Source organism: Polypterus senegalus, chromosome 13 (assembly GCF_016835505.1).
Source record: "Polypterus senegalus isolate Bchr_013 chromosome 13, ASM1683550v1, whole genome shotgun sequence".
NCBI classification, from domain to species: Eukaryota; Metazoa; Chordata; class Cladistia; order Polypteriformes; family Polypteridae; genus Polypterus; species Polypterus senegalus.
In genome coordinates, this window is record NC_053166.1 from 72,662,039 (window position 1) to 72,680,894 (window position 18,856).

General features: G+C 38.0%; 1 protein-coding gene across 2 annotated transcripts in view; it reads right to left on the reverse strand.

The window, feature by feature from the left end:
• The window catches only part of cdk16 (cyclin-dependent kinase 16), a 132,389-nt gene that overhangs the window by 99,997 nt on the left and 13,536 nt on the right, over window positions 1-18,856 (reverse strand). The window contains exon 2 of one of the 2 annotated variants that reach the window (XM_039775036.1): window positions 12,097-12,215. The exons of the other annotated variant lie outside the window; for it this stretch is intronic. The gene's annotated coding sequence lies outside the window, so the exon portion shown is untranslated. The remainder of the gene's footprint in view (window positions 1-12,096; window positions 12,216-18,856) is intronic. 2 annotated transcript variants of the gene reach the window in all.

The following is an 18,856-nucleotide window of genomic DNA, read 5'->3' on the forward strand; positions in this document are numbered from 1 at the left end:
AAATAGACGCTTCTAGTGTGGAGGAACTTGATAAACCTCTGGCGTTATCAGAATTACTAGATGCTATAAAGTCACTCCAAGGCAGGAAAGCAGCAGGCCCTGATGGCTACCCTGCAGAATTTTACAAGAAATTCTCCGCTCAGCTAGCTCCCTCCTATTAGCAACATTTACAGAAGCCAGAGATAACCAATCTCTTCCACAAACCTTTCGCCAAGCACTAATCACTGTCTTTCCAAAACAAAATAAGGACTTATTACAATGTGCATCATACAGACCAATTTCACTTCTGAATAACAACGTTAAAATACTCTCTAAAATCTTAGCCAGAAGGATGGAGAAAGTGCTCCCCTCGGTAATATCACAAGACCAAACTGGATTTATTAGGGGCCGGCACTTATCTTCAAATCTTGACGCCTGTTTAATGTAATATACTCACCAACTAAATCAAACACCCCAGAAATATTATTATCATTGGATGCAGAAAAAGCATTCGACATGATTGAATGGAAATACCTTTTTACTACATTGGAGAAGTTTGGGTTTGGCCCAAACATTTGTGCATGGATTAAATTACTGTATACTAACCCAGAAGCTTCAGTTTGCATCAACAACATTTGCTCAGACTACTTTAAACTAGAACGTGGTACTAGACAAGGATGCCCCTTGTCACGCTGCTGTTTGCGATTGCCATTGAACCACTGGCAATACATTGTCGAAATACTGATCAGATAAAGGGGATTAGCAGAGAAGGACTGGAACAGAAAATTTCATTATATGCAGATGATATGGTACTGTATATATCGGACCCAGAAAATTCTGTGCCTGCAGTCTTAGCAGCACTCACAGAATTTCAAAAGATCTCTGGTCTCAGAATTAATCTGAATAAAAGTGTACTCTTTCCAGTGAATTCTCAAGCATATAATATTAGATTAGATACCCTACCTTTTATCATTGCAGAACAGTTTAAATACCTTGGGGTAAATATCACAAGTAAACATAAAGCTCTATATCAACAAAATTTCGCCGTCTACATGGAAAAAATTAAACAAGACTTGCATAGATGGTCAACCCTTCATCTCACACTAGCTGGAAGAATTAACACTGTTAAGATGAATATTCTTCCTAAGCTCCTTTTTTATTTCAAAACATTCCAATATACATTAATAAATCATTCTTTAGGCAATTAGATTCAACAATAACCTCATTTATTTGGAATTCAAAACATCCACGCATCAAAAGAGCGACCCTACAAAGATAAAAAGCAGAAGGCGGCATGGCTCTACCTAACATCTTTTAAGTCAGTGGGAAACCGATTCCAAAAAAGTTGGGACACTAAACAAACTGTGAATAAAAACTGAATGCAATGATGTGGAGATGGCAAATGTCAATATTTTATTTGTAATAGAACGTAGATGACAGATCAAATGTTTAAAATGTTCTAGAACAACATATGCTCCCATCCAGACGTCATCTCTTTCAGGGAAGACCCTGCATTTTTCAACAAGATAATGCCAGACCACATTCTGCATCAATCACAACATCATGGCTGCGTAGGAGAAGGATCCGGGTACTGAAATGGCCAGTCTGCAGTCCAGATCTTTCACCTATAGAGAACATTTGGCGCATCATAAAGAGGAAGGTGTGACAAAGAAGGCCCAAGACGATTGAACAGTTAGAGGCCTGTATTAGACAAGAATGGGAGAGCATTCCTATTTCTAAACTTGAGAAACTGGTCTCCTCGGTCCCCAGACGTCTGTTGAGTGTTGTAAGAAGAAGGGGAGATGCCACACAGTGGTGAAAATGGCCTTGTCCCAACTTTTTTGGGATTTGTTGACACCATGAAATTCTGAATCAACATATTTTTCCCTTAAAATGATACATTTTCTCAGTTTAAACTTTTGTTCCGCGATTTATGTTATATTCTGAATAAAATATTAGAAGTTGGCACCTCCACATCATTGCATTCAGTTTTTATTCACGATTTGTATAGTGTCCCAATTTTTTTGGAATCCGGTTTGTACTATTTGAAATTGGAAAAAATCAAAGACTCAGTTAGAGGATCCGTACAGACTCTTTTCAAAACATGGCAGGATCTAATCAGTAATATTTTAAAATAAGCTCATAAAGTACAGAGAATTTATTAATTTAGGTATGTTTACAAGCCTTAAATTTCATGCCGTTTGGCTTGCTCTCTCTCTCAGGGGTGGGGATCGATCTGTTCTTAACTCAATTTTTCTTTTTGTAAAAACTTGATTGCCTTGTATTGATTACAATAAAATTAATAAAGGGAAAAAAATTGTTGGAGAGGTGTTCCTTTCCTGGAATTCTGCACCTTTTTTTCTCTCCAAACATACCTTTGTTCATTGTGCCCAAAAAGTTATATCTTGACTTCATCAGTCCACAGGACTTGTTACCATAATGCATCATTTTGTTTAGATGTTCATTTTCAAAGTTCAGGCGCAGAATTTTGTGGCTAGGACACAGCAAAGGTTTTGTTCTGCTGACTCTGCCATTAAGGTTGTATATGTTCAGGTGTTGCTGCACAGTAGAACAGTGCACCACCACTTCAGAGTCTGCTAAATCTTCTTGAAGGTCTTTTGCAGTCAAACGGGGGTTTTTATTTGCCTTCCTAGCAATCCAACAAGGAGTTCTTTCAGAAAGTTTTCTTGGTCTTCCAGACCTCAACTTGACTGTTAACTACCATTTCTCAATGAAATTACAAACCTGAACATTTTGCTGTCTTCTTGTATCCTTCTCCTGCTTTGTGAGCATTTTTTTTTTCAGATTGCTACGCAACCACTTAGAGGAGCCCATGGCTTCCGACTGTAAGGTTTGAGGTGTCAAGAGAATTTTTACAGATTTGCAATTTGCATTACTGGGTGTTTCCTAAAAATTACTGTGAACAAGCCATAGCCCTAATGAGCTAATTAAGTTCAAAGACCTTGGTAAAAGTTATCCGAGACCTCAAATATTTTGGGATGCCCAAACGTTAGAATGGTGTTCCTTTCCTTTTTTTGCTGTACAATTGTACAAATAAAAACAATACACTAATCTTGCATACAATGCTGAAAAGAAATATGTCATCTTTAACTTTATGCCTTTTGGTAATAAATTCATCTTCTGCTCACAGTAACAGACATTTTAAACCAGGGTGCCCAAACGTTTGAGTAAGTGCACATTCACCTACAACGCAGAGTTTGGCACACTTAAGAGAGGTATTAAAGGCAGCATTAAGAAATTCTGCACAATACAAGGTGGCTTTCATTACTTACCTACCTGATTTATGTTCTAGACTTGCAATGCCATCTAATTGCAGGGGTATTCACTTCTAAGTCAGAAAGCACACTGATACTTGTCAGTTTCAATGTATGATAAAAAAAAGCATAAGACTGTCCTGTCACCTTTTCTCTTCACTGTGTACACCTTGGACTAAATAAAACACCAGATGACACCACTTGCAGCAATTCTCTTGATGATTGTGCACTAATGGAGTGTATTAACAAGTGGGTGAGACAGAGTATAGGAGTCAGGTGATGACCTTTGTTTCTTGGTGCAGAAAGAGCTACCTGTAGCTTAACTTCAGCAAAACAAATGAAGTGGTTATTGACATTCACCACACCAAACAGCCTCCATGCCTTGTCGCTATTAAGGGAGTGGATGTAGAGGTGGTGCATTGCTACGAGTAACTTGAGGGTCCAGATCAATGACAGGCTGAACTGGTCTCGTAACACAGAGAATCTATATAAAATAGAGCACAGCAGACACTTCTTTCTTAGAAGGCTGTGCTCTTTTAATGTGGGTAGTGAGATCCTCAACAAATTCTACAACTTATTGATGACCAGTGTGATTTCCTTTGCTATGATGTGCTGGGTCAGTAACATCACCTCAAGATAGGCCTACTAATCAACATGTTAATTAAAAAGGCAGGCTCAGTTATGGGACACACTCTCAACTACGGCTGTCTGAATAAACAGCACTATTCAAATATAATTAGAAACTATATTTAAAAATTTTATTCTCAAAGGCAAATGCTGACACTCAATTGTAAAAGAATGGTCCTTTTCTTTTTTATACTCGCACTAATTTCAGCTTCATGTTACTTCCGACATGCTATGCTGCAATAGTTTCATATTTTGTACATTACTTCCACAAAAAACATTTTTACAATTTTTAGTTTATGAAAAGGACAGGTTCTTTTACCACACTGCTCTGATTCATTGGTTAATGGGTATACTAATAGCACATTCTAAAGCCTTCTCCAGCCCTCTAGAAGTATAATTTTGTTCCTGATCACATACGTGTCTATTGGAGGTTGCTGGTATGACACATATTCTTAAAACAAAGGCAAAATGAAAAATCAAGGTTACAAATATTATTTTTTTTCTGAATCTGTAAAGCAAGAAAATAATTCCATTTAGTTTAATCCTGCCTGTTATTCATACCAAATTGTAGTGTAATTTGACAGCCCTACGCTCAGCCCTCCGGAGGTAGTAGCAAAGGACAGAAAGAAGGCACAACTGAGTGGCATTATGAACAATTCTCACTCCCTTTCTCTGACATACTAGCATTACGTACTTTCAGCAGAACCGTGTCAAAAACACTACTGAGGCTCCATTATACCTACTGCAGTACGCCAGCATACTGCCTCACTATAACTGTGGCTGCTCTTTATCTTTAGCCAAGTCAGAAGGTTTATTTCTTTTTAGACTCTCTGGTGTGTATTTGAGACTAGGTTTGCTTTTTGTCATAATATATTTGTTTATCTACTTTCAATGCCTCTCTCTTGTAGTGTTAATGATTCCACTAAGACAAGATGAATTTCTGTTAAATCTTTGTTATTGTGGTTATCCATTTGTGCATGTAAACATGCAACCGCCCAGTCAGATTCATATAAATTTTAGACTGTCACATTTCTTACAAGAATACTGGCCACCTACCTCAAGCAAGAAGTGTGTTTATATTGCAGTCCTGATTTTGAATATCATGACAATAAATCTTGAAACTTCACATAAAGAGGAAATGTACCAAAGGAAATCTCATTCCTTGAAATGCTCATTGCATCATACATAACATGGAGATGCAGAACCTTTGTTTCTACAACTGTCTCTGTAGAAAAATTATCAGGATGAGTCTTACCATTTAGATGCGAGTTCTGCTCTGCCTACATGTTTGCAGTGCTAGAAGTCAGTTGCATTCCCACAGTAGGCTGTGACAGTCTAGTGCTCTTCTTATCACATGGCTGCTTTACACAAAAACCATGACTTTCACCCGAGATATTGTGTCCACACTGCTTCCAGCAATGTGAAAGGATAATGCCACAGAAAACTTGCTTGAGGTACCTAGAGTACTGGCCAGTTCAAATAAGAAGGTTGTACACAGATTCTAATTTTGCTCCAGTGGCTTTGATATGCATTACAGAAAAGAGAAAGAAATATTCAAGTACTGCTTAGACCAAGTTATTTTAAAGCACACAACCCAATACAAAAATGGTGTGTGACTTAACCGATTACTCCAATCAGTGCTTCTACACTGGAGTCTACTTGTTGTCTGGAATAAGATTACATAATCTCAGAAAAGACTTGCGAACATTTGGTCAGTCATACAGTCTTAAAATTTATCCAATAATTTTAAAAATTAAAATCTAGAAATAAAGATTGTGTCCACCATTATGCCTCTAGAACGTCAATCACAATTCCACTATAAAAAGACCTAATAAAGTCATGGAATGTGTGAGAAAAGGTGTTGACTGACTGTGCAGCTTTCAAAATTGCAACAGGAGAAAAACCAAAAACAACTAATGTCTACTGTGGCAGATGGCCGGGACCCACTTGACACACCTGGGGAAGCAGTCATGGAATGCACACTACGTCCCCTGGAACACTTGTTGGCAGCCCCCCAGGTTGCATTGGGGCCAATATTTTACAACACCGGAGCTCATTCCTGTTGGGCTCCATGGCCACCGCCAGGGGGAGTTACACAGCCTAACAAGCCCGTCTGGGTGGGAGGTGCAGCCGGAAGTAGGTCAACAAGCACCTGCAGCACTTCCGGGTGGGCTATTAAGTAGCCGATATTCACCACTTCGAGCGCCAGAGTCAGGAGAAAGAGGACAAAGCTGCCTTGGAGGAGTGGAGGAGAAAGAAGAGTGTTTTGCTTTGTGCTTTTGTGTGCTTTGGGACGGTGTTAGGGCAGAGGGACACAGGGAAAATCTTTTTGTTTTGTTTTTATACATGCCTCCGCTGTCAGGTCAACACCTATATAGTGCCTTTGCCACATTACATTTGTCCACACTTGAGTTTTGTACACAATCACAGCTTGAAAATAAGCGAGTGTAGACTGGCATTTAGAAATAGTAAAGGAATTCTCCTCCAAAAGCTGATTTTGTTTTTATATGGTTTCCCACATTCCAATACAGGAGCATAGATTGAAGCACTGATCAATGAGCTCATAAGTATTTAGCTGGGATACAAGTTAGTGTGTTCTATTAAAGCACTTCTTTGTCTATCTGTCTGTCTGTCTGTCAATAACACTGCAAATCCATTTGTCACTAATAGAGAACACATGCAACTTCAAGTGCTTCCTTAACATGCCAGATTAAATTAGCCGGTGATTATTGACATCACCCGGGTTTAACAAAACAGCAGCCAAACTATTTAACTTTACTTGATACAATGCATTGTTATTTTGTTTAAACTGGGGGAATTTCTTAAGCCAAGATTTGCAATCACAGTGCAGCAACAAATGACTGTACTTCACATCAATCATTGGCTTTAAAATAATAGACAACTGTGTTAGCAGCATGTCATGACTGCTGGGGGGCACACACAAGATTATGCCACGCAGCCCTAAAACCTCTAGAAATTAGGCAACACCGCAGCCATTGACTACTTTGTTTTTGGCAGTGAGACAGAGTGGCGCACAAGGAGCAGTCTATGGCAATTAAGCAGTGGGGAGCCAAAGGTCATTTCCAGAAGAGCTGAGGGTTGTCATCCAGAAAACAACACATTATAATTCAGTAATACATTTAATGTTTACTTTACAGCTGCATTTTTTATTTATTAGGCATTTTTTTTGTCTGGAAAGCATTAAATGTATAAAAACGCTAGCAGTCTAACCAGAGAACAACAACTCATGGGTAGGCAAATACATTCCATGATACTATATGTTCACCTCTAGACAGCCGCTCTGCATTCCTGATAATTACATGAAATGCTTGCAGATTTCCCTTTCAGCACCACTTCTACTATAGTAAGGCATGGTTTTCTGATTTTAGCAGTGCCATTTTCCACTTCACTTTATCATCACATAAATGTTTCCCATTAAGTAAAGTGATAGGCAGCAGTCATGAGTACACTTTAATTTAAAATTTTCATTAATCTAGCTGCTCCCCAACATTAATAAACATTGCAGATAATCTTCAAGCTGTTGACAAAATATTATGTAACTTGGCAAAGGTAAGGTGCCCAGAGTTGGCATGTTTTTGTGCTCAACTCTACACTTCACCAACACCTAACATTGTGACCATTTAAACATAAAGACATATTATTACAAGTTACGGGGGATTAAAGGAGTAATTTAAGTGGCAAACATCTAAACCACCAACAGCATCCACTACAAGTTTTATTCAAAGTATTTATATTGTGTGTCACTTCATGTTACTGCACCATAAAGAAGCAACCCAAGGCCATAAGAATGTTAAAGAAAGTGGACTAAATCAGATGTGGCTTAGTAATGATTGTTCATTTTGAGACATGACAAAAGGTGACCCAGTCCCAAAAGTGGTAAAAGGATCAAGTCAGCAAATGGCAAATATGGTGCTGGGGTGAGGGCATCAGACTTTTAACTCACAGTGACTTTTTAATTTACTGCCAGTTCTGTCCCCCACTTCTGCAAACAAGCATACATTTAAATTTCCACAATGTATCCAACCCTGTGAACCTGTAACCTGTCATGGATAACAGTATCTGCCAAATGTACACTCAAAATCATTGGCATGGGCTGCTATTGCTGTTGTTAATTTCTAACAGACTATGCAACCTAATGAACCGCGCATTAATTTCGGCTCTGGGTTATTCCAGACACACTACACCGCAATACTTCTGAAGTTTGCATGTCACTTCCACAATCAGCTTTTTACAATTTATGGACAGATTAATTGTTCTAGTGCACTGTTCTGTTTTTTGGTTAATGTATGTTCTAACAACAGTTTTTAAAACCTTCTCCAGTGCCCTAGGGGTATCATTTTGCTCCTGATCCTGTTACCTGATTTTCTGTTGAAAGTGAAAGGGATCTTAGGTTCAGTATTCATTGCAGCAAACAAAAGCTGGCTTTCTTTCTCATTAAATATAATGGGAGATACAAGGAAAACAGAAATATGGCAGTTATTATTATTACTGCTTCAAAATTGCCATTTGAAACAGCATGCATACTTTGCTACCTTAGCCAATACTTTTGGGGACTACTGACTTGACAAATAATTCCAAAAATAAGGACAAAATGAAAAATTAAGGTTGCACATGTTATATTTTTGCTGAATTCATAAAGAGGACAAGGAATCCCATCTAGTTTAATCCTGTATTTTTGTATTCTTTGACTACCTTCACCTGCTCTTCAAACCTATCAAATCAGGCTGTTCCACACATTTCATTTACTTTTCACAAGCTGTTTTGTTTAAACTATCATCTACACTACAATTTTCCTGCATATTTTTTTAAACTTGGTTAGATAACTTAATGAAAAGAGTATGCCAATTAAAAAATATAATGCAGTGGGTATAATTAAAGATCATTACAATAGACCCTTTAGTACTTTCAGTAATTCCTTTTCTGAAACACAAAAAGACTCAACATGCCTCTATTTATATAAAATATGGATGGGCAGTAACTTCATGTCTTTTGCACCCAAGGATCAGAAAGGCACTTAGCAGAGTGGAGGAATAGAGGAGGTGACAGGGTGTGAGGGACTAAAGTAACAAGTGTGTTTAAATAATCAGGTGCGATTTTGTATCCGTGTCATATACGCATTAAGGGCATGTGAAGTGTCCCGGCTTCACTTTTCTCTTTGATCATATCACTTTCCATACACAACAAATCCCATTTTGTGGAGGAGCATCAGTGCACAAATCACATGTATCAGGATAGCAAAAAAATAAAAAATTATTAATGAAGTCTACAAAGGCATGTTAACCACAAACTTTTAAGCTACATTCCACTATATTTAAGTATTTACTTATTTTAATGTAAATATTAGAACCATAATTTTGTAATAATTTCACAGCCCTGAAACATACTAGCTATAAACAGATGGGACAATGCTGTCTACTATGTGAACACAACAATCAGCTCAAATTTAATCAACATACCAAAAAATAAAATAAAAAGAATAGTCTTAAGGCATTTGGTTACAATATTATTCTCTTTCTATGCAATGTGCAGTTCTCTATGGACCTGACCTTTGGCATACATTACAGGTGCTCAGCCAGCTTTTATCCATCTAGAATAATCTGAACCTCAGGAGGTCATACCTGGGGGATAAGCGGGGGCACAAAATTGAAGGGGAAGTAAATGGTGCAATATCTAAAATAGGTGTCCTTTTGACCACACCAATGAGTCACATATTTGCAGAACCGCTACCATCTTGGTATAATTTAATTATTTTGCAGGCAGTAAACGTGGTATTAGTGCATATTTATTCATGAGACTGCTTTGAAGCTAGAAGCTGGGTCTGCTTCATCTGAAAATACCAGTCAGTGTTGCAAACAATCTTCACTACTGATAATTAACAGCAAATCCCAGGGCACAGTTTCCCAAAATCTTACAGACGTAAAGCCAGGAGAGGAAGTGCCTAAGGACAGAATTTTACATTCATGTTAATAATCATCCAAACAGCACTCAGGGAGCTTCCTCTGGCTAATAGAATCCACTAATGAGATTATTCTGCAAATGTGAATCTACCGTGGGATGCAGCGCTCAAAGCTCGCTTGCAGATTTGGTTGACAGAGACATGATTGCTCTGCTGAAATAAGAGGCAACAGGATTGGAAGTGCAGCACATTTTTCATCGTCTCCTCTATCTCCACCACCTTTTTTTTTTTTTTTTTTACAAAAGCAGATTTGTACATTAATAAAGCAATATAATGTATAGCCACGCTTGAAGCCAAATGCAGGTTACTGATCCAAAGCATTTGAATTAAAAGAAGGAATAACAGATATCATTCATTTTACCTCTATATTACATTTTTCATGAGAGGTGAGGGGTGGTAGTGGCAAACATGGCACACTGGTGCAGAATGCAGCCACACTACCTTACAGCTCCTGGTTTGAAATTCTTCACTGGCCAAAATCTGTGTGTAGTTTGCATCTTCAACCCATATTTGTTTGGGTTTCCTTCAGACAGTATAGTCTTCTCTCAAAAACCAAAGAACTGCCGGTTTGGGTTAATTAGTTACTTTAAAATGTCTCTGCTATGACAGATTAGGTATTAGACTTACTTAAAGACTGCATGGTAAGAGCAATGAGTATGCATGTTAGCAGAAGCATGCCATGCAACAAACTTGCATCCTAACCTGGGCTTGCTGCAGCAACATTTATAGACAGTGGCTTCTGAAGACTGCTCAATAGAAAAAACACAAAAATGTGGTGGATATTTTCATGGGAAACATTATTAAATGAGGATTTCTATTACAATTTTAAAGAAACTGTGTGCGTTTGTTTTAGATAAGTATTCAATTAGATAAGTGGTACAAAAATCATTTAAAGTCATTTTTTTTGCTTTAGTTATCAAAAATCAAAAAAGGCACCCTACTGTAGATACACGTGTAGAGTATATGTAGTACTGTCATGTGTACAGTGAAATTCTTACTTGCATGTCATATAAGTATTCATTTTTCATTTTCTAACTCACTTACCCCACTCAAAGTCAAAGGGGAAAACCAACACTGGATGGATTGCAGCTTGCAAGTTAGCATCTTATGACACACACTAGTCCAAACACACACTTAAGAAAACTGAGACAATTTTGATTCCCCTGTTAACCTTAAGCAATTTTAGGGAGTCCCCAGGGGAAAACACACACAGACAATGGGAGAAAGTGCAATTCTACTCATGCAGTGACTTGGATGTGATTTAAGCATAGGCCTCTTTTGACAAGAGCAAGCCATTTTGTCTAACAAACTCATCAATCCTATTCAGCTAATTTCTCCAAAACTTTATTAATAACTTATTAGTGAGGCTGATGTGTAAGAGTGGATGTGCCTAAGTGGTTAGCCTCAAGATCAAATCTAACATCTGAATTTCCTTTGCAATTCTTATTTATTAAGACATCAACAACACATCACCATCTTGCCAAGAAGATTCTAAAGAGCAAAGCCTCTCCAATCTGAAGGATAGTGCTCAGCTGCACAAAAAAGAATTTAAAATTCAAAGTTCATCAGGCTCATTCAAGGTTTTAAGCTGTGGTGATATTAATACTGTTATACTAACAAATCCACTTAAAGGACAGAAAATTAAATATGGATGGTTTGCTGTCTTTTATCTGTGTTAATATAAAATGATAAACACCTTATAAACCCGCATGCAGTCCGCATAGACCACCCTCTACCCAGGCAGCATAATCAAAAGAATGACTATGGATGAATGATACCTAATTATGAATCATAGGCATTCAGACACCTTCTAAAACCCTCTTAGCACAAAACAGGGCACCAGTCCACAACATGACCGACATTCACACACATATCTCCTCATATTCAGTTAGCCTGACACACACAAATCTCTGGGGATGCGACAGGAAAACTGTAACCTGGAGGAAAAACCATACCATATACAAAGAGAACATACAGTCTCCACATGGAAAAAAGTCCAGGCATGTTATTCAAACCCAGGAAGCTAGATCCATGAGGCAGCAGTGCTTAAAACGGTGCCACTGTGCCATTCTTCTGTCACCTTCTGATACAGGAATTTTAACAGATTATTATTTGTTTGAATACTGTTGCTTATAAAGTGTGATTTTCAAAATCAGAGTTTCTGTTTTGGCACTGATAAAGATTTCTTTACCTCAGCAACTTGCCCACAGTTCTGCTCAGTCCAGTAAGTGTTCTTACCGAGTCTCTGAATGTGTCTGAAGATTGATCTTCTAGTCCACCCAGATGGGGATAGTGTCATTTGGTGCTCCCTACTCCTCATTTATACAAACTCTGCTTGTGGATCTTCCTGTGGAATACTGAATAAAATATAGAAAATGAACACAATATCAGTCTATAATAGTGGCCTAACATCCAAAATAATGGGATAGACTCAATTTTTCTAGAAATAAACTGCACTCCCTGGCAACAGATGGAACAAAAGCAGCTTGTTACAGAAAATAATATATTACTTTTTTTGGACTCAACATACAGTGGTCATGAAAAGAATGCTTGCCTCATATTGAAAGTGTGTAAGATCATGAAAGGTCTATAACACAAGTATAATATTAAATAACATTTCCATCACTATGTACAGAAGTTGTCCAACTTTCATTATATAATGTTTGCAAAAAAACTGATTCAAACAGTTTCTTTCACACTTTACAATTTTTCAAATTGGCTTACATATTCAGTGCCTCATTTAACAGACTACATAATGACCAAGGTTCAGTTCACACAGTGAGTAATTGGTGGGGTTGAACCTAAAAACTCATAGTTGATGCTCCAGTTCCTTAGCTACTAGACCACACAGTCAGTGTACATGTTCATTAAATGACACAGTATAAGTATACCTATCTTCTTGGCAATACTCTTTATAGGATGCAAGACGCCAGCCTGAATTAGTTTTTCCACTAGTGTCCGTTCCTCCTATCCCGAAGGTCACATTAAAAGATTTTTGCCATACCCAATAAGACCACCAAATAGAAACACTAATTTGCTTGCTTGTTAGACAATGTAATAGTATATCAACTTCCTGACATCTCTCCTCACCCACAATAAATGCTAAGGAGCCCAAGCTATCAAAAATGCTGTGATTATTCGAAATAATAAATCTCACCTAACTATAGAAGTAAAAAAGGTATTCACTAAACAAAAAGAACTTTGACAAACCACTCTCCCACTTTCCTTCCATTTCTCTTCCCCTCTCAAGCTTAGCATCTCTTCCTTCCATCATTAGGCTCCTAAACCCTACCCTAAACTTTCATAACCTCCTGTCTGAAGCTAATTAAGATTAGTGCCTTCTGGATATTGCTTTTCTTCGGTGTGCCCCACTTTGGTAACAAGAACATCAGCTGAGAGTGACCTTAGCCCCCACAGCCCAGTGGTATCAGTTAAAAGACAGGTTCTTCCCTGCAGCCTCCAAGTAGCCTTCTTCCTCTTTTGGATTGCCAAGTAGGGATATTTCTTCTTCCACAATCCAGAGGATTTATATTAGTTTCTGCTCTCAGTGAGACAGTCAGGCTTTGACATATGCTAGACTAAAGTGTCCCTAAAATTTCCTTGGGATGCTTTTCACTTTATTGCCAAATCATCAACATTTCTTTTTTACTCTGGTGCCCTTTGTTATGTGGTGCCCTATGTCACGTGGAGGGGTAGTTCTTGTTGCACCATTCTTGTGCCTGTGAGAGCGGGCACAATAATAGAACAACGCCCTATCCAGCGTTCATTCTTGACCTTGCTTGCAGTGCTGTCAGGAAAGGCTCCTACCCTCTGTAACCTTGAATCGGATTATACAGGTTTGAGAATGTTACGTAAATGATTGTGCCTTGTACTGGGTGCAATCATATTAAGGGATGGTTTTGTCTTTGCGGCCAGTGTCACCAGGACACATTTAATGTAGACCGTCTAATCAAAAAAGTGGGTTTACAAAACTTATGAATGGACTGAGTCAAGGTTTTACAGATAGGCAAGAGTGTCACAGTAAACTAACGTAAAGTTGATAACCGACATGTGCCTCACTCTTGTAGTACAGACAAGACAGATAGCATAGATACAATTAGGAGGCTTATGCTATTTCAGACTTTTTGTCTCTGGTAAAAACAAATATATTTTAATTAGTATTATTTAGCACTGCCACATCATCATGTTGTTTTGTTTGCAGTTGCCACAATTTTTGGAATCCCCTCATCAAGATGCGACTTCCCCTTGCCAGTGTGCATGTTTTCAGAGGTCACAGCATTTGACGTCATTAATGCAATGCTTTAAATACTGGTGCGATGGATCTCTTGTTGTTCAAAACTTGGACAAAAACAAGCTTTTGCATGTGTTATTCCTTGTCCTATTGGTTTTGAAATTGTTGGAATTTCCTCTTAACCTACATTTTTTGTTTGGTGTATTAGCTTTGATAACAGATTTAGCATTTCCTGGTTTTTGATTTGATTCTGTCTTTGACTACATTAATCTCCTGATCGTTTTCTAAAATTTATACTGCTCAGGTTGCTGGCAGTGCAGGCAATTGGCTTCTGTCTTTCACCTGGAATGGATTATCCACATTTTTTCACCTCCTTAGTAGCACCAAAACTTTCTCCATTCTAACCTCCACTCTCACACCCTTTCCCAACCTTGACCTCTTACTTCTCCCAGTGAAACGTTTCATCAACTTTTCTTCAAGTTTTCTTCTTCTAGTCAGAGGGTCTTTCAGAGTCACTGGGTCCCTGTTAGAATGCCCTCTAGTAGCTCCCAGTATCCCTGCACCCATAAGTCTTAGTATCTCCTAAATGTAGGTCCCATGGTAAAATTGAAACACAGTCCCACTGCTCTCAGACAGGGACCATGTGCTGTCCCCTACTAAAAAAAAAAACAAATCACAGTTATGACACAAAACTATTTTAACAGCTGAACATTCTGGCATTGTAAAACAGATCTGAAAAAAAGTTAAATGAAATTGTTGCAATTAATGGCACCTTTTTTGTTCAGACCAAGTAGAGGAAAAAATTATGGAACCATTCAACAATGAGGAAAAAATTATGGAATCACCTGGTAATTTGCATTTCTAAAACAAATCCCTGCCAATTGGTCTACAGTTCAAAGCGAGTGCTTGCAGACCTTAATGAGCTGTTACACCAGGCTGATTGACAGGAAACATGGCCCCAATAAGAGAGCTGTCAGTTGAAACAATGGATTGGATTTAAAAAAAACTCCTTCAACAAGTAAATTCAACATGGAGTGTGGCAAAAGATGTTGGCTATTTCCAGTCAGCTGTGTCTAAATTTTGGAGCATGTACAAACAAAATGGGAATGTCTGAAAAGGGAAACATACAGGTAGACCAAGGAAGACATCAAAGTATCAGGAAAGAAAACTCAAAGTAATACCTGGAAAATAGAAAATGCAGAACAAAAGCAATGAAAAACAAATGGACAGAAATAGCCAATATTTGTGACTGAACTATAAGAAATTGGCTGGAGACAATGGCATTTACATACAGAAAGGCCAAACATAAACCATCATTAACAGCTAAACAGAATAAAACAAGGTTAGAATGGGCTAAAGAGAAGCAGTCAAGGACTGTGGAGAATTGGATGAAAGGAATATTCAGTGATGAATCATGAATCTGCATTGGCCAAGGAGATGATGTTGGAACTTCTGTCTGGTGCTGTTCCAGTGAAACATATAAAGGTGACTGCCTGAAGAAAACAAGCAAGTTTCCACACTCATTGATGAAATGAGGTTGCTTGTCAGGTAAAGGAGCAAGGGAGATGAAATCATTACCTCTACAGGAAATGCAAAGGTTTACAATGAAATTCTGGGCACTTTTCACATTCCATCAGTCGAAAGTAGGTTTGCTCATGATGAAGTAATTTTTCAAGATGATAATGCATTTTGTCACTGTGCAAAGAGAGTTAAAAAAAAATTCTTCAGGAAAGGCATATCAACTCAATGACATGGCAGGCAAACAGTCCAGATCTCAATCCAATTGAAAATTTATGGTGGAAATTTAAAAAAATGGTCCAAAACAAGGCTCCATCCTGGAAAGCTATTCTGTCAACTGCTATACAAGAAAGTTGGAACCTGACTGATGAAGAATGTTGTTTTTCATTAGTGAAGTCTATGCCTCAAAGAAGTCAAGCTGACTGAAAAGCCAGAGGAGGTGCAACAAAGTATTAATTGTAATTTTTGAGTTAATTTAGATTCCATAATTTGTTCCTCCTCATTGAAGGATTCCATAATTGTTTCCTCTACTTGGTCTGAACAAAAAATGCCCCATTAATTACAACAATTTCATTTAATTGAACATCCTCCAAGAGTAGTGATACCATAATTTTTGCCAGGGGTTACAACAGGTCTATGATGCCCTTAGATGTCTGGGGTTGCCCCACTCCACCCACCAGGGCTTAAAATTGTTCCTCACAAATAAGGAATTCCTAGTAACAGCAGGTCATAAACTTGCACTGATCAGCCCCCTGCCTTTTGTACACACTACCCATAACAATTAAGGACTACATGGTTTAAGCTGGTCCTTATATCTACGCTGGTGTGGTCACTCACAGCCTATGGCGGAAAACTTAAAAGATTATCAAACTTGACTTTAGAGGAAGTAAAAGTTCTATGAAAGTTTCCGTAGGTAAACCTGTGAAGGGACCATTACCAAGCCTTGAGTGGCAAGAGCTGAGGGTCTGCATGACAGCTCAACCCAGTTTCCCCCTGCTGAACTTTCCCCAAGCTGATGCTCTGCCAGAACCTAACCCCAATGTTCCTATAGTATTAATGCTTCATTATCTGAGGTTTCCATACTGTAGTGTTTTTTCAGGAACGTAACCCCCACAGATAACAGGATTTGTCTGCCAGTTCCAAATGGTTATGATCTAAGCACCCTACAGCTCATCCAGGAAAAAGTCAGTATGATAAATACATGGATGCATGGCTGGTTTTTCTAGTTTTGCATTTCTACTGCTGAACAATATTTAAGTTTTTATATGAGATTAAAGGCTAATGGTCTGCTTCATAGATGGTTTATGAATCAAACTGAAATGAAAGCAATAGCCAATCAAACTCCAGTTAAGACATTTCTCTGGTTGCATACAAAATCCTATTTAATTAAACACTAAATAACCTTCTGAACCCAAATTTTCCCAGCAGGATCATGGGAGCTGGTACCTATTTAACAGCATCACTCAAAAAGCAGGAACCAACACTGCAAGGGACACCACCAGTCTCAAAGCACACTCAAATATACTGAAACTCATACCAGGCAAAGCTGCAAAATGTGGATTTGTTTTTTTTTTAATTTGAGAAGGACAAACAGAGAACCTAGAGAAAACCCATGCAGACATCTGGAGGACATGCAAACTCTATAAATTATGACCAGGCAAAGAAACGAATCGAGCAACAGCCAATCATTGGTTGTTATTTTTATGTCTATAACAGTAAGCCAAATCTGCAGTACGTCAGAATTATTTCAGGTAGTGAATTGACCTTCTGCTTATTTTAGCATCTTGGATATGTACTAATACAAGGCATACTTTCCACCTGATAATGTCTTCTCTCACTTTTCTTTAACCTTTAATCTCTAACTGTATACCTGTCTTTAATCATACTCTGACATTCTGGTACCATGTGAGGTGCCATGGTAGCAAATGAATGAGCTATTATTAAGCAAGAGACCTGATCAATGAATCTGGGTCTAAGCTCCAGACTGCGACCAAAAACAAGCTTTGGCAATTATTATTTCTACTCAGTTAGCCAGTTGATAATGAAATCAGTGAAACTTTAAAGTAATTATATTGTAAATGTGCTAATAATATAAGTTTCGGTACAGGGGGAGATTCCCTTTAAGAGGTTCATGAACTGCATTCTACTAAAGGCTGGTTTAGACTTGACATGTTTGCACTGGGCATGAGGGCCATGTGGAGACACAAATTTTTCTAACTGTGTGCAGCACAGCTGACACAGTGGCCATGTTTCCCATATTGTGAATTTCAAGGAGAGGCTTGTGCCAAAATGATAAATGACGGGCTGAATATACAACAGGTCATAGAAATACAAGGAAGACATGAAAAGCATTAGAAATGCATCATGTCAGTCCCCTGTTATAAAGATATCTGTGTCCCTTCTGATTTCGTGCAAGCGCACTATAATATGGTCACCAAGTTTTCGTGCATCTTTGTGCACCATTTCTCTATTGATGCAATGCATGCCCCAAGCAAAATGCCAGCCTGTCTGTCAGTGAACTTGCACGGGTAGCAGCCTGCCCGCTGTTTCCTCACAAACAGCAAAGTCTCTATTTTAAGGTTGCAGGTTTTATTGCTGTTTATTGTTGGTGCTCCGTGATTGATGGTGGACAGTAAACTTTGCTAAAATGGTATTGAAAAATGCTACTTATCAGTTGTTTGGGCATGTGCACTATATGTTCTGTTAAAAATAAATGCTTCAACAGGAGTTCATTAACAAAGAAACATGGAAAAACAGATTTAGCAAAATAATTGTAATAATTATAATGAATGATGAATTACTTGACACCCAATAACTCTGTACAAAGACATTTAAAAGACAACTCACTAAAATAAATACACTAATCCAATTTCACACCATACACGGTATAACGTGCTCTCAAACATTTACTCAGGTAGTTTTTCTGGAGAACAAAGGAAAAAAAAACATCTCCACAGGAAAAGCTTTGTTGTGAATCTCAAATCTCAATTCGGTTGAATGAGTGATCAAAACCATATGAATTAAATAGTTTAAGTTGTACCAAAAAAAATGCCTTTAAACAGGGGGAGGATTTCAATTTAATCACAGGTATCTTTAACCTATAAAACTCTTCTTCTTGTATATTATATGCACAGTTGATCATGGTTGATTAAAACCGATCAAAATGTTTTTAAAAAACTTGTAGAAAGGATTAAATGGTAATTTTTACCTGCTGTGCCCCGTTGCAACATAAACACTGGGTAGTTAAAA